A 14,212-nucleotide genomic window follows, 5' to 3' on the forward strand; every position below is an offset into this window, starting at 1 on the left:
TTATTTCTATTTTTTGGACTTTTTGGCTATGTAGCTTTCTATAGGCCAGTAAGTTATCGTAAGAAACAGTTGATGAAATATTTATATCCCCAACAAAGATTTTATTTTTATTTCAAATGCTTAGCAGTGAGCAACAATCGACAAATGATAATTGATTAATTCATTTGGTATATACTCATAACAGAAGGCCATACAAAGGCCCAAAGCTAAAGAATATCATGCTGTATGAACAGAAATATGTACCAACTTGCCTGAGGTATGTCATTTGAATTTTTTTCACAGGTTTAGTTATTTTCCTAAAGTAGTTTACATGCAGAGAAGCATTTCACAAATTTGGAGCATAAGGGTAGTTGTTATTGGAATAAAGTATTATATTTATATCACTCACTGAACAACCAGTCATGTGCCATGTTGATGTAATTCTTCCAGTGTGTGTGTTTTGTTACCGAGTACCACCTCACTTCTTCAGGGTCAGCCAGTATCTTCCAGTGTGTCTCCTCTCAGGGTCTAGAACATGCCTTGTGCACACAGGGCCTCAGTACACAGCGATGGGTTTCTTGGAAGCTCTCAGGGACTTAATATGTTGTTTAACACTTATAAGGTCAGGAACAGGACACAGGGCAGGTTTTCTGATCCCATGCAGACCGGGTAAAGGAGGAGTCAGAATCCTCAGTGGTTTTTCAGGTTTTTATTAGGGTTCAGCGGGTACGTGGCAGGCAGGGGTGCTGGCAGTCCTCCCAGCCCCCAGCAAATCTTCACTCTGTCTGGGCTCTCTGGTGTTCTCTGCTTCTGCTTTGGGCTTCTTCTCTTTCGGCTTCTTCTTCTCTTTTCGGCTTCTACTGCTCCTGGCGTCCCCGTGACACCGCCCTTAAAAAGCCCAGTCTTAGCCCAGGTGAATCCCATCTACCTATGCCCACACCCTATTCCAGGTGCCCGCCATCAGGCATGCATTCAGGACTGCAAGGATCCATCATCTTTCCTGATGGCGGGAGGGCAGAAAAGCCTGACATTTTTCCTTACCCTACAACACTCCTTAACACAATGATTCAGCTAAAATGTGAGACCAGGAGAATCTTCAAATCCAACTGAGTTTTCAGGCCAAATGGTAATAAAAAATATCTGGGTAAGAAGATAGTTATTGAAATAGGTCAACTTATTTATAGCTCAATTGGTGAGTACCCCCAAAAAGTTGGTTCTCTGGCAATGATTCAGGTTCTTAGTTACCAGATCATGACTCAGAAAGGTGGAACGAGGCTTCATATTTAATGTAATGATAGTAGTGGCTTTTGGAAATTTCCATAATAACCAGCCTGTGGTAGGGATGATGGCTGTGACAGAGAAGCCAACCGAAACACAAAGTTTAATTTCTTTGGAGAAATAAACTGCACAGGAATTGGGGTGAATGCATTTTCCCTCGTCTTCTAGCTTAGCACAGAACAGCAAGGGAGAATTGACGACCCAGAAGATGTGAGTTGTCACATATGTAAGTACTTTACAAGAAGAGTGCAGATTTAAATGAAGCACTGAGGCACTTATAAAGAAACATTAGGTGAAAACACTTAATTTTCCTGAATTTATTGGATAATTAACGCAGTAGCAGGCCTAGTACCTCTCTACTTCCTTTTGCTAATACCTAAAGATGCTGATACTTTTAGGTTATTGGTTAGTTATTTTTAAAAATGTGTTCCTTACAATTCCTTTCAATCTTATGGGAAGCTCCAAAATAATGGTTTTAAATATTTGTTATTTTAAAGAATGCACATAAAAACAAAATCCCTGCGTCATTCCTGCAGCTGATCTACAATCATATTTGAAAAGAAAGGCGAGATGAACATCCCACTGTGATTCATTTTTACCATTTCTTTAAAGATCATTCTACAACCACATCCACATTATTCCACATCTCAACAATGTGTTTTCCGAGCTTTTTAAAATCAGTCTTGTAACATTTAAAGACACAGCATACACCATCACAAACATAAACCTGTCTCAAATTTGAGTAGAGCTTTCAAATCATTTTCTAAAAGAGCCTATATAATGCAATGGACATTGACTAAACTAATGGGTTGATTTGAATAAGATGATAAAATGAACAACAGCAGCAAGTTGATTAGTTCCTGATCTGACAGAAAGATCCATTCTAAAAGGTCTGCTTTTAGACTCACTGTCATCTTTAACTTGAAGTGTAATTTCCGGAAAGATGGTGAAAAGGAGAAGTGATTTTTATGGAGGGTTAATCCTGACCCTGTGCTAAGCTCTGTGCATAAAGCTTTCAATCCTTGTTAATAATACTGAGTCAAAGAGCATAACTGTCTTCATTCTAGCTGTGCATTTTCCTAGGAGTTTAAATTATCAAGCAATTAAACATCATTAACAGCATCTAAGTGACTCCCCTGGGTGCCCCCACATGCCCACAGATCATAGATATAGCGAAAGTCAAGGTCCAGATGCAGTTTAGAAAGATCCACCCATCTCACCCCTTCACTGTTGCCCTCCGTCAGCAGCTCCCAATCAACTGCATTTTACTTGCTAGAGCTTCCCTTTGTGGTCTTCTCATCCTCCTAAGGACCCAGTGAGGTCGAGATCATGACTATTTTTAGATGGAAAAAACCGAGACCCAGAAAGAACATCTGGTGACTCTAAGGCCACAAAGCTAAAAAGCCTAGTTTCATACAATGCCAGACTAGTTCTCCGCGCCCCTGGCCCCTAACATGAAGCACCACCTAGTATGCTGTGGCATCAGAGTGAAAAAGATTTTTAGTTTGACTTCTATGACAGAGACACTGTTTCCTTTTTTAAAGTTGCAAAGGCTTCCGACCTCATTAATTTTTTTTTTTTTTTTTTTTTTGGAACTATCAGCTCTCACGCCCAGTCCCACCAGCTCTTACTCATCCACAAGTCTCCAAAATGCTCAGGTGGAGCTGACAGGAATCCATTAGTCCTTCTTTCTTCCTAAGGACACATTCTAGAAGCTAATGGAAGCCTACAGTAGCACAACAACTAATGGGGAAAGATGAGGAGAAGGATGTAGTTTCCCGTTCATTCCCTCCCCTCCCTTCCCAGCTGCCTGGGTCCTGTGGACCCCCTTCCACTAGCAAAGGGGGAAAACAGGATGTAGTAAGTCAGAGTAAAATGTATATGAAATCCTAAATTCACTTGAAATGTCCATCACGTCAGGTGAATGCCCTCAAATGATCAACTTAATGATTATGAAAGGGACTGGTATTTTCCATTGCCAGGCAGAAAGCCATCCCCAACTTTATCTCCTATTATTATGCATGCAAGAATTTTGAATAGTCACTCTTTCTCTGGGTCTCCTATAAAGAAGTACACACCAACACCCCTCATCCAAAGAAAGCTCCTTCTGCCCCCATGACTCTTTGTTCTTGGCAACCATGGTTATATGAATGTTATGTCTATGGTTTCTATTTTATGGCCAATTTGTAAAAGTGAAGGGAGCTCCAAAATAAGTCACTGCATAAATTACATATTTATGTACGTTGCCTGCCTTGTCAGTTCTGCAAATGCCACAAATCCTCAGGGGCTGACAGGCTTGAACGGAGCATGCCAAATAAACAGAAGTCTCCAAAATCCGAGCACAACAGTAACTACCACCAGATGATGTCCACGCTGTCCATAGCTTAGCCATGGCTTGAACTAGGGAGGGGAGAATAAGACTTTCTAGGTAAAAAGCAAACTTGGTCTGGACCAAGACTTTCATAGTCTATGATTATAAGTCACTCTGGAGACAGTTCTTGTTGCAAGAATTAACTTTAATGCTGCTTTTAAGTCTTTACAGGACTTAAAATGGTATTTAGTAAAGCAGGTAGTAAGAAGTGGCTCCCAAATGGCTGTATATTTGAATTACCTTCAGATCTTTAAAAACTGCAGATTGCAGGGCCTTACTCTAAGATCAGCTGATCAACAGGAAGATCTAAGATCAATAGGAAGTGTAGGGTGAGGGTAGGGTCCAGCTCTAAGAACTCCTTTGGTTGCTTCTGTAGGGGATACCTGGCCTCCAGGGTTAAGGGTTGAAGAGCTCCATGCAGTCTCCTGTGGGTTGAAGGTAGGAGAGAAGGTCACCTGCCAACTGCTGGAGGGATATGGGTCAAAGCAACTGCTCTGTCTTCCTTGGTCTTCCTGAACTGCCGATGGTCCCCATGGTTAAAGGTTACAATGAGCCTGACAAACATGCTCCCACTACAGAGAATGCCTACTTCGCCATCAGATGGGCTGGGTAACTGAGTGGGTAGGCTAACTGCAATTACAGAAAACACTGTCAAAGCATTAGGCTCAGTGCTAATATCACGCTGAAGACGAGTTGATTTTCTTTGATGAATAAAAGTACCCATTGTGATTTCACAGCACCTCCTTTCACGGTGATTCACATCAACGGGGCAGGCAGAAGGATAGTCCTGGCCAGGGTTTGGGAGGCCTGCCCTCAGGCCCACTTCCTGTAGGCACGGGCCCTGTGACTTCACGCAGCTCAAATCCATTCAGTGAATCCACATTTTGAAGTTTCCCAGGACACCTTGGAGCTAGGAGCCAGTCACGTCACCCCGTTGAGCCTCGATTCCTCATCAGTAAAAGGGGAAGAATGGATTATAACCCAGTAAGTGATGGTTTCTTCTGGAGCTACTCAATGACTCACTTTAGTCTATTATTGTTAACAAACTAAAACCTGGAGATGCCTTAAAAATTAAGACTAAATATTTACATATTTCCCAGTCAAATACATACATACAAAAAACAGAAAAAATAAAAGTGTGGTGATTTGTGCTGATAACATGGATTCTAGCTCCATGGGAGCTCAAGATTCTTGGGATCTTAGGCATTTCTATACGTACCCCTTCCCTGTAGGCTTGTCACGAAATAAATCTTCCTTTCCATAGTTGCAGTTACTTTATGCTCTCTATTCCTTTTTTAAAAAAGATTTTTTTTTTAAATTTATTTATGCAGACAAGTACTGGGGTGTTAGCCTAGAGGTGTGGGAGGTTGAGAGGCTTTATCAGAGACAAAGTGGGTAACAAAAGAGGTGGATCTACTGAAATATACTGCTGAGAGGAGCAACAGGCAAAACAAGAGAGGTCTGCTGTGCCATGTGGGTTAGTTCCCTGGCTAGGGATCGAACTCATGCTGGTGACAGCTTGATAGCACTAAAACTTTAACCCCTTCGCTACCAGGGAGGTTCTCTGTTCCCTTTTTTAACATCCTCACCAAGCACCAAGCCTGTACGGACTTCCGCCTCCCAGCAGTGCTTTTTAGAACTCGGTGGGAATTTACATCGGTTCCTGCCCATCAAGCTATTGCAGGTTTTCTGATGTATCTCTGCTTTCTAATCACAGGCAGCTCTCCAGAGGGGGGAACCTCCAGGCCCCGTGTAGGGGCTGTCTTCTCCATCAATGCCACAGTTCCTGAATAGAAAGCTGTTCTAGCCACCACGCTCAGATGGCACCCCTGCATCTTCATTATTCATAGCCATTTTCTCCCAGAAGTCTGCTCAAATATGAACCTTAAGCTTTCCTCATTTCCCCTGCCCCTACCTGAAACAGTGCCATGCCTAATGTTACCTGCAGAAAGACTAATAGCTATACCTCCATTACAAGCCCATCTGTTTTATTCTGTCCCAGAGATTGGCACTGTTATATGCATAGCAGATGATTAATAAATATCTATTAAAAAGATAGACTATTGGGATAAAAATACTATTAAATGTTACTTTAGAACCAATACTGTCATATTTGTCATTTTAAAGGATGCTCTTTTGGTTGTCTTCTAAATTTCGAAGGGAAGTCTATCACTTTTTCCTCAGCACTCGGATTTTTAAAACACTCTTATTTGCTATATTATGTAAGAAATATGGAATAAAACTGTGGTGAAGTGGAGAAAGTTCCCTGGACTGAAAGTCATGAAACAGTTTTCCCCTTCGCCAAACTAGGTCAACAGGTGACCTTCAACGACTTCTCTGGGCCAAAGTTTCCGCAAGTGTAAAATGGGGTTGCTAACCCTCTGATTTCAAGGCTCCTTCTTGTTCACATTCCACGATGCTAAGGCAGGGTTGCATAACACTTACAAATGTTCATGGAGTTATATGAATGCACTTGAAATATTTATTCCATTCTGGTCTATCTAATGCCCTTATCTCCATAATGTACAACATCATTATGCTATTCCTAGAAATGTAATACCCTGCATACTATAACGAAATCCTCACACAAAGAAGCAATTTTCACAAGGAGCCAAAAGTAATTTTTGGATGTGATGATTAAACTATCATATCTGGAACTTTGAAGTATTCTTCAGCAAAAAAAATGACTTGCAGTTTGATTAAAAACTCAAATTTCAGGTGACCTTGGGTGAATGCTATCAGTGCCAAACACAAGAAGATGACTACTTTCAAACTTCAAATTGGCAACTTCAAAGAAAACACACATATGAAGAAAAGGCAGGCTGACTTTTAATTCTGCAACATTTTTTATGCTTCTTTTTCCTAGCAAGTATACAAATCACGGACAAGAAGAAGTTCATAAACTGGGTATCTCAGTCCTACAGTATGTTAGCTTCTAAAACCCAAACCTCAGTTTAGTGGATAGAGAAGTGAGCCCATGAAATCCTCATTTGTTTATTTGCTTTTTTGTTTAAAGATTTTTTTTTATTTATTTATACAATAGCTGGGGTACAGGTCAGAGGCACGGGACAGTGAGAGGAGTCACCAGAGACAGAGCAGGGAGCAGAACAGGCAGATGGACCAAAATACACTGCTGAGGGGAGCAGCAAGTGCGACAGGAGAGGTCTGCCACGTCATGTGGGAATCTCCCTGGCCGGCTGGGAATCGAACCTGCGCTGCAGAGGCTGCACACAGCTTCACCGTGCTGTGCTCAACCCGCTGCGCCACCAAGGAGGCCCAAATCCTCATTTGTTTAACAGCAAAGAGAAATGAAGTCCACATACCTGAAGGCGACATATGTGAAACACGAGCAGGGGGGAAGGAGGCAAACATTTGAGAGGCTAAACCTTCTTGCTGGAATATTTCAGCATTTGTATGGGACTTGGTCTTGCTTCAACAAATAGGGTAGTCCACTGTACTGACGCTTGGGACTCCTGTCCATTCTTCTACAAGCCCTTTAAACATCTAAAGTTTTTATAAGCAAAATGGAGAAACCCAATGTGAATTTGGGACTCCTGTTTTTATACCTCATCCTCCTGGGTATGTGTGTATACACACATGTGTCTGTGCCTTATATCTTTTGTTGACTTAAAAAAAATGCTAAAAGTCGGGCCTCTCTGGTGGCAGTTGAGAGCCGCACTGTGAAGCTGTCCGCAGCCTCTGCAGTGCAGGTTTGATCCCGGCTGGCCGGCAAGAATCCCACATGGCATGGCAGACCTCTCCTGTCTCGCCCATTGCTCCCCTCAGCAGTGTATTTCAGTCAGTCTACCTGTTCTGTTCCCCGCTCTGTCTCTGGTGAATCCTTTCACCCTCCAGCGCATCTGGCCTATACCCCGGTTCTTGTATAAATAAATAAAAAAAAAGCTAAAAGTCCTGTTGATGTAGTAAATTTGAACCAATTCTACGACTTCTGGCACTGTTTTACATGCTATGTATGCAGTGATCCAAAAGTCCTCACTAAACAAACCTCTGGGAATGAGAGTTGCAGATTTCCCAGTAAGAACAGAGGAGGACTTATGTTCCTCAAATCAGTTCTAGGTCTAGAGTTGTTCCATTTCTATTATTAATCAATTTTGTTGACTTTTTACATTAATTTTTGGACCAGAATATGGAATTATACAGATGTCTTTAGGTAGATAATCTTTCTACCAGATCCATGTACTTAGTTTAACTCTCCATGTAGTTCTGTAACACATTCTTCTTAATCACACACATCTCCAAATAAAACATGCGTAGACACTTCAGTCTATACGGACTTTGAAGATTTACAAGTCTGCTCTGAAGTTAAGCTTTATTTCTTTTTATTTCTCCTTTTTTAAAGTTAATGTATACTCTGAGTCCAATCTAAAAACTCATTTGTTATAATGCAATGGGGGAGAACTGTTGATTATTGATTGTTAGTTTCATAATTTATAGCAGGTGTTGTTGGCATTGGCCAATCATTCAATTTAGAATGGTCTCCTCTGAATGTTGGTGGGGTGAGTCAATTACCCTTATTATGAATGCCACAAGAGAAGACTACCTTCATTGTAAATAGCACAAAGGCCAGGGGAATAGCTGTGCTGCTTGCCAAATCTCCTATATTTCATCGAAGTACTGAGTAAAGATTTTTAAGACCAAAGACTTAGATTCACTGTCATTTACGAACCACGTTATTATGGTCCATTTAAAACATCTAAATCAAATTTTATTTTCTTGAGTGTGACTGTATAGCAAGAAACTTATTCTTGGATCCAAATGATCATTGTTTAAAATTCTTGGTTAAATTTAAGGTTTATATAATGTAACCCACCATTTGGAACAGTGTGGCAGGCTGGCACATAAAATGACCCCTACAATCCTACCCCCTAAATCCATGCAGAATGTAACCTTGGGCTGATAACACAACTTACTTTGGCCAGGGAGTCACTGGCGAGCACACTGCAAGCAGAGGCTTGGAAAGAGTTTGCACATTGGCTCTTGCCTCTGACACTTCCATCTACAACATGAAATCAGGCTGGTCTCCAGGAGGATGAGACCCTATGGGATGTTGAAGATTCTGTAACTGAATTCCACAGACCATTACTGAGCCTTTACTGAGGGCCAGTCAATAAATTAGCAGCAAGAAATTAGTTGATTACTGTGATGATCACCCTGTCAATTATTAGACTTTAAATTCCATGACCGTAGGGCACATCCTTTCTCTAGTATCTTCAGTTCCTTGCTCAGTGCCTGGCACATAGTATGTATTCTATAAAGAGTTGCTAAATGAGTGACTATGGCAAAGGTTATAACTAGTTTCTTACCATGTATGAACTCATAATCTATCAAATAGGAATCAAACACAGGCACTGTTTGCTCTGATACCATGTGTCATGTGTCCCATTAAAGACATGAATACCAGGGTACAAGTTCAGAGAGAAGGGATGATAAAGTCGGCTGGGGAATTCAGGAATGGTTTCACAGAGAACTTGACATTTGAGCTTGGTCTTGGTACCTCCAGTAATAGTACAGTCCCAATTCAGTCATTCACCCTTTGCCAGAGTTCATCTACCCAATTCTTGCTGGTTTGAATTAAAAAGGAACATTCTAGTCCTCCATGCTTGAAATGGCTATGTAAAAATTGGTATTTTTCACACTCATGAGTATTATGTTTCGTGTAATATGCAAGGAAAATATGTCATGTGAAATTCATCAGCTCTTTAGGCTAGTGTTGGCTCCAATGCCCAGTGGGTTAAAGAAGGGGTAAAAAAAAAAATTGAGGAGCTGCAGCATCTAAGAACAGCTGACTTAAACATGGCTAAAGAATGTCCACAATTGCTTCATGTCATACCTCCATATATAGCAATAAGGCTGCTTTTGTGTTTAGGCAACAGAAAACAAAAGGAAAATAGATTCATTTACAAATAAGTAAGTAAATGGAAAAATATATTCTCTTTTAAAACACAAGTCTTAGATATGGAGATTTTAAGATTCATTCCATATTTTCCTTCCATCTTGTTCTGTCATCCTAAGAATGTCAGCATTGTCCTCAGACCAGCTCTCCTCATGCTGCACAGTGACTGCTGCAACTTCAGTCATCACATGCAGGATGACCAAGTCTAGGGGAAGAAGATACCATCTTTCTGAGTATGTCCTTTAAGATAGGAAAATCTTATCTTGAAGGTCCTAAGAAAATGTTCCCTCATGTTTCCCAGGCTAGGTCAAAGCTACCAGTCCACATCTCAAGGAACCATTAGCAAAGAAAATTGACAACTATGACAAGCATAAGTTAATCAGGATTCACCCTTGAGCTGGAGATAGGATTACCCTACCTAAAGTCAGATTCTGCTAAAGAGGAGACTATGGGGAAAAGGGTATGTGGGAGCAACCAGGAGGGTCTGCTAGACTAGTATTCAGAAACCCTATTCCTGATTTTTCAAACATCCATTGATGAAAACCCCATCCTTCTACTGCAGAAAAGAGAATAAGTAACAGACAGAGAACATTTTCAATGACAAGGGTCTACTCACTTGTTACATCCCATCCATAGACCACAGCCTCCCCCACTAGGCATGGATTTGCTGATAACTGGAGGAGACAGAGGAAATGTATTTTCTTTCTACATTAAATAACACTGCTCCCCCACCATGCACTGAAATGAGATGGAGAATTAGCAACAAGGTGAACTTGAGCTGGAAGATTAACTCCAAATAAGAAACTAGAATTCATAAGCTATTTTTAGCTTCAGATGGTAATAAGATATTTAAATTTCTCTCAGATAAGAAATGTCATACTGCCTACGTGTTGGAGGCTTTTTACAACTTTTTCATAAGCAAATTAATTTTAAATAAGTATGACATGTAATAGAGACCCAATCCTCTGGCACAGAGCTGATCCTTTTCCACAGTATCTGCAGGCTGGATCCTATTTGTTTTCATTCATTACATGGTGCTGGGTAAACAACTTTTTCAGAAATTTCCGCTAACATACATGAAGGATTCCATTTCCAATGGAATTATTATCACACACAGGCTATCCAAAAACTGCTAAAGAAAGGAAATCATTATCTCCCAAAATATTTTCTAAATTGACATAAAATTTGCCCTCAGTATCTCACTCTCTAGTAGGAAAAGGAAAAGAGGAAGAAGGATTGTAGAAGAACAGCGATCTTAATAACTAATCATTTTCCCAAGTTGAGCTTGAATAAGTGAGAGAAAAAAAGTTAGGAGAATTTATGTTAAGATAGATAAATGTAGTAAATTTAAAGAAATGAAAAGTCTGGAGTGAGAGGATAAGTCACAGGTAAATTTTAAGGCCCACTGCTGACTCTTGAACCGGATGGGGCAAAATCCAGTCCTTGCCGAAGGATGACCATGGCCCTGAGTCATGTGGTCCAGCCTGCATCATGAAGTACAGGGACTCATCACCCACCAGTGACACAAATACCTCCAGGCCCCGATCATGGACTATATCCTTAAACAGAGAACCACTCAATTCTATCAAAAGGTTGGCTGAAGGATGTAATGTGGAAGGAAAATTGTTTGAAGGACATAGAATCCCTCCATTTTCCTGTACAGTCCAGATCTTTGGTGTTGGACCAAGCTGGGCCATCAGAGAGCTGTCTACTGAGACATAATTTCTTGACCCAATCTAAAGTGGCTTTGACTAAGTGCCACTTTGACAAGTCATGGGGATCATCAAGGGATACTTTTTCATACACCACACAACTCTGTGTTTGTAACGGGGATACATTAACTGCACTTTTTTTTTTCTCATTTATTTCTCAGAGCTCTTATTTATTGGCAACTTACATGCAGTTAATCTCCCTTAGTTTGTAAAACAACCCAACACCATACAAAATCAGCAAATACCTCTATATCATAGAGAAAAAATCTGACAATTAGGGGGAAAAATAATTTGTTCAAGGTTAACTGAAAGTAGTGATGAGGACCATTATCAAGCCAAAGCTCATGCTCTAACCCACTATTCTATATGAAACGCTAATATATTTCTGCTCCCTGGAAATGAGAAATACATAGTCAGGTATGGTTCCATTTTCCCATTGGCTACCAGGAAATTAGAAACAGGCTTTTTAACTACTGCAAATTTGGGGAACTTACGTCTTTCTATTACAGTTTTATTTCAATTTGCACTTTCCGTGCCTCTAATCTGCCTTCATTTATGTTTTATCATTTTTATATTTTCTACAAATGGCCTCAAATTGTTTAAAGAATGAGCAAAGTATGAAATAAATCCACCCCAAAAACCCCAGAGAAAATGCATTCCCATCATCTTATTGCCTCTTAAAACATCAGCTTGTGAGTTATTTTCTTTGCCTATGGTCATATCCACAAACTTACGGTAGACTAACTGCAAGACTGACTCAGTTTATAGCAGTTTATTATGATTAGCAATTGTACTCATTCTTCCTTCTTCTAGTGCCAGCATCTTCATTTTCTTCCAGGGCATCGCCCCCTTCCCTGCTCTGTCCATGGTGTGTGTGTGTGTGTGTGTGTGCATGGTTTGCTGCAGTAACATTGATTTAAAATACTGCTTCAGGATGGATGTTTGAACTGGGCATGGTCAGTTAGCCAGTGTCATCCATCCACAGAACATAAGTGAATAGTTTAATACCTGAGCACCTTTATATGTGTAAGTATGCCCAATGAGTATGCCCAAGTGTGTCCAGGCAACTCCTTCTCAGGATTCTGTAAGCCTATTGAAAGTCAAACTCTTTTTTTTCTACTATAATTTCTGAGTGGGGAGGTTCAGACTTGGGGCCTCTGAGAAGCCATTTAATCACCAAAGTAGGAACTACCTAGAAATTAGGCTGCACAAGTCCTGGGAGAGAAAACAGATCAGTTGATGATATGGTTGGATTCCTGCACCTCATCATACCGATCAAAACATGTCAGTTCTGTGGGTAAATATATCATCCTGCCCCAAAAGACAGCCCCACATGTGTGCAGGTAGGTGTACTCACATGCATGCACATGTGCATGCACACACACGCGCGCACACACACGTTTGTTTAAACAGTCTCAGTTGGGCTTTTATCACTTACAACCTGAAGACCTGGTTAATATTTCGAGAAACTAGTAAAGAAGCCTGTGGTTAAATCAACTCTTCCTCTAACTCTTCTGCACCACACTGGGCTCCTGCTTCTCATCTTTAAACTAATATTCATAGAGGCTACAACTGGTAACATACTAAAGTAAGCACAAGAAAATTGCTATAATTCTATAGCTGGTCTTGTGACCGATTATGCCAGCCTAATACACACACTAGCCTGCAAGGCTTTGGGAAGGCTAAGACCTCAACATATTACTATGATTTTTCTTCCCTTCCAACTCTCTCTCTCTTTTTCCCCACAGAACCTATCCCAGTACATAATAGGGATGTAATAACTATTGATTGATCAATTATTGTTGTGTTCCAGCATTAATGTTGTAAGCACATATTCAAAGCTAAATCTACACTATTTTTGTATTGTTAGTCTCCTTTCTTTTAACATACAAAACTAGTTTGTTTTTTCAAACCTAGCTATTACGAGCTACAAAAAAGTATATTGAAATGACCATCTCTGTGGTCGATTCTGCTTGTTGCCTGCTTACTATGTATTCTTCCTATCATCCCAATAGAATCAGGATTTCATTCCAGGTAACCACAAGCCCAGCTAAAAATATTTCCCTTTTTAGATTAATCTGAATCTAAATTGGAGGTGACCAAGTCATCAATATCTGATCATTCACTCATTGAATAAATGAGATATAAATGGATATTGTTGACTTGGCACTTGAGAAATCTCTTAACAATGGAAAGACTGTCTGGCATCCTTTTTTAATCCTTTGCCTTGATAGTCAATTCCTTCCTCCTTCCTGTAACACAGACACAATGCCTAGAGAGGCAGCAGCCCTCTTGTGACCATGAGGAAATAAGCATGAGGATAAACTTGCAAGCTCAGGTATACAAGCTAATGATGACAGGAAAGAAGAAAAGAGATAGACCCCAATGTTCTCACTGTGCTGCTATAGTAGACCTGGATGCTTACTGAGTGAAACAAGCCTCTTTACCCACTGAAGCCACTCTAGTTAGGCTTCTGTGTTAATTTCTATCAAAAGCATTTCTAATATACACCTTTCCCATTTTGATGATTTTATTGACCACCACTATTCTTAACCTCAATCAAAAGCAGTTGAGGTGAAAAAGAATTCCAGGTCTAAGGCCATTCCCTCCGGTCCCGAGGGTACATTGACACTGAGGTAGCAGCGCCATTCACTGAAAAATTCTCTACCCATGATCAAAATATGTCACCAGAAAGTTCTCTGCTTTCTTTCTTCAGGCACTTTAACTTTATAAGTCCCTCACTCAACATGGTGCTCTCTTTTCCTTGGCAGTTTATAAAATATTTATGGTTGGAAGTCAAAGGAAGCTGGATAAACATCATCTGTACTAGCAGCCTGTCAAATGTAACGTACCGCGGTGTTTTTAATCTGCTTTTTTATGGTAAAGACTTTCTCCTGAAGATGTATAAGGCTTACTTTAAAAACACACTAATTTGCTCAGAAACACAAGTAACAAGTC

The 14,212-nt window shown here is 40.3% G+C and overlaps 1 protein-coding gene across 1 annotated transcript in view; it reads right to left on the reverse strand.

Annotated features, from left to right (window-relative positions):
- Positions 1 to 14,212, reverse strand: part of UST (uronyl 2-sulfotransferase) — a gene marked incomplete at its 3' end in the record, with an annotated part of 262,702 nt that overhangs the window by 112,857 nt on the left and 135,633 nt on the right. The gene's annotated exons all lie outside the window — the stretch shown is intronic.

The sequence above is a fragment of the Talpa europaea genome (genome assembly GCF_964194135.1).
Source record: "Talpa europaea genome assembly, chromosome: 2".
Lineage (NCBI taxonomy): Eukaryota > Metazoa > Chordata > Mammalia > Eulipotyphla > Talpidae > Talpa > Talpa europaea.